This window comes from Belonocnema kinseyi, chromosome 5 (genome assembly GCF_010883055.1).
Source record: "Belonocnema kinseyi isolate 2016_QV_RU_SX_M_011 chromosome 5, B_treatae_v1, whole genome shotgun sequence".
Lineage (NCBI taxonomy): Eukaryota > Metazoa > Arthropoda > Insecta > Hymenoptera > Cynipidae > Belonocnema > Belonocnema kinseyi.
In genome coordinates, this window is record NC_046661.1 from 18,492,313 (window position 1) to 18,495,698 (window position 3,386).

The window sequence follows — 3,386 nt, forward strand, 5'->3', positions numbered from 1 at the left end:
TAAATACCGTTCTAATTAGTTCACAACTCTTAAATTGGAAATACACTAACATTACTATTTCTTGCATAACTGAGCAAGGCGAGCATCAAAAACATGCATTTAAATTGATTTTTTTCTTAATTATCGTTATATCGCAGTCGGAAAAATTATATATAGTTTATATATGCACTCGAACCCGCGACATTGTCACCAATCGGGATCCGGCGTATCGGAGACTGTATGCGCACGTGATGTAACCCCTCAGCCAATCAGCGACGAGTTACAAGACCGTGTTATTTAGAAGATGTCATTTAGAAGCCCTGATAGTATATTAATGTTATCGGTTGCGTCGCCCCTGGGCTAATCACCTATTTCTTACAGTGTCCGCGAAACAGCTGACGACAGTGTCCGAGGTTCGACGGTAGTGTGAAGTATTATATATAAAATGTTCATTTTTTTTATACATAAATTGATAAAACATATGAATATTATATATAATACTTCACAGTATGTATAAACTATACATAATATTTTCGCCTGGGATTGTAAAAGATATTCCTGAATTTCAAAGCATGGAAAAATGCCTAGAATAATCGCTTTGCTATGTTTTATACATCATATATATAGATTGTTTTTGAGCAAGTTTGGTGAATAGGGTAAACTTAGAACAACGTCAAGTATTAAAGTATCTATCAAACTACTCGAAATCTCATGTAAATGCTATCGCATAAAGGCCGTGGTTTCTCCTGAATTAATCGCTCATTCAGACAATCGTTTCAGAAGTTTGTAAGTCGCATTCAGTGCAACAATTTTACGTAATTTAGGTTGGGGGCAAAAAACGGCCTTATTGGCACCCTTCCTTTATTTCTTATTTTTTAATAAATATTTAAATAAGGTAAAATTTTTTTTAATAATTGACCTTGACAGATGCATGTAATATTTTGTGAGCTTTAATTTTGAAATATGTTTAGATGGAATCAAAATTATTGTCAGCAAACTATTTTATTTACAAAATCGACGGAAATAACCCTATTTTTAATTGTTAAGAATTTTTGAAGATAAATATAAGCATACTTTAAAAAGAAAAGTTTGGCTCAATCTCGTTTTTAATGAAATTATGTTATTATGATTTATGAAACTATTCCTATAAATAAAATTTGTTTTCCTCTTCACTTTTTAATTTAGACAAAAGCCATAATTTCTATTAAATTTTAGGTAGCTAGCTCATTTTATTCCTTAAAATATTCTTCGCAATGACATTCATCATACGCTTCTATGCGTGTTATTTCATTCAAGAATTACATTTCTTGTTATTCATTTTGCGAATTGAACAATTTTCTAAATAATGTGCAATAAGCACGTGACCAACAAATTGTTTAGAATCTTTTAAGATATAAAGTAGACATCTAAAACATTCCTAATGAAAGCAAAAATCCAATTCTAAATGATTATAGTTCAATAAATCATTTTTGTGCAAAAAAATGTGTTCTGAAGTATGCTTATGTATTTCATCCAGAGTAATTTACAATTACTATAGTAAGTATATATTTTTCCCGATTTTTCTAATTAATGTAGAATTACTCAATTTGAGGTGAAAGGTACAGAGAGTACATCCTTAACAGTTTGCGAAGTTTGTCTTTAATAATCAGTTTGCCTTAACTTATCCCTTTGTATTACGATCTTGTTCACGAGTTTCTCAAAAGATCCGTCTCGCCAAAGAGCTGAATAGGGATTGGGAAAGTAAAAGAGAAACGCGAGCAATTGGCATCACTGAGTGATATTTGCACAAGCGTAGAGAACGAGTAAGAGGAAAGAAGAGAGCAGAAACCTTTGTGAACTCCTAGTTCTGGACAAAACCATGGGCGACGGGTGTGTTGCAAAGTTGTATCCTTCGCGCAAATACACCAGTGGGAAAAGCAGCGAACAATAAGTCGAGGTGGCCTCAACTCCCAAATTTGCCTTACGTTCTCTAGACATAAATCAGTTTTGTATTCAAAACAACTTAGGTCCCATTTGTTCATTCAGGGAGAAAGAATTGGGACTTGGCGAAAACTAGATCGCGAATGATAATCAGGTGCAGGTGATGCTAAACGGACCTTTGCTTTAAATGGGGGTGATCTAATGCCAATTGTCGCCGATACACGTAAAAATCATCTCATTTCCTTTTATTTCTTGTATGGCAGAATTGGAGTGAGCAATTATAAAGGAAAGAACCAACAAGAGAACAAAACAACAAATACACAAGGTTGGAGAAACAACTTGTCTGGCGAAACAAACAAAAAAAAAGATATTCAATAAATTTTGCATGTGTATTTAAAAAGAAAAAACAATGTCTTTATAAACGATAATGTATAAGAGGTAGATTGGTAGTATACTAAAAACTGAATGGTAACATTGTCTTAGATTTCCATGCGCTAATCATAAAATAAATAAAGTATAAAGAGGAATAATAAATCTAAGCAAGTAAAAGTTAATAAAAACAAAAGGTGACAGTCTTTCATTTCAAGAAGATGTAACACTACGCTTTCATAGGAATGTAAATTTTCTTTCTTGTTATATTACTGTTATATGTTTGTACAATAATATTTATAGTTCATAATATTGTTAAATATGAAAACAAAATCGTACCGATTAAAATGTTATTTAAAAATACAGCAAATTGCAAGAATATTATGTACAGAAATATGACAGTATTATAACATGAAGAGATTTGTAAATCATGAAAATTTCTATGTTTGCGTTCATGTTGATCGTCTTTAAAATAATTGGCGAATTGATATTCACAAAATGGTGACAGACAGATGAATGAACCTATGTCACATTTCTCCGCTGCCCTGGTTTCACTGCCAGAGGAACTTTTATACCAGTAAATTCACGCGCTCTCCAGTATCACATTCTCGCACTATATACATATGCACATATTAACATATTAACAATGCATTCGCGCATTCCGCGGAATTTCTAGCTAGCTAAAGATAGAAACCACCTACTGGTAGATCCTTAAACGCAGCGCACTATATCCACAACGACACACTTTGTAACATCCGCTCGTCAAAAATAAATTATTTACACATCCTATCTATTGTGAGGTTATTGGGGCGTCTCCTCACACACACACACACACACACAAACTATGTATATATATAACACTATTTATTAATAAATGCATTTGCATCCCTGAAATTCTCATTATATACTATTCATCCGACCTCAAACCTGAAGCTGCTTTAGTATCTGCAGTCACAGGCTATATGGTTGAACATGAATCAGACTTATCAGTCGGTATAAAGTAAATGTACCTATAAAACACTGAACATACTCAGATAAAAAACTTATATATAGTGGACAAGACAATAATATTTTTAATTTGCCTTAAACTTTTTCACCTGAGTAATCGATCGAATGGC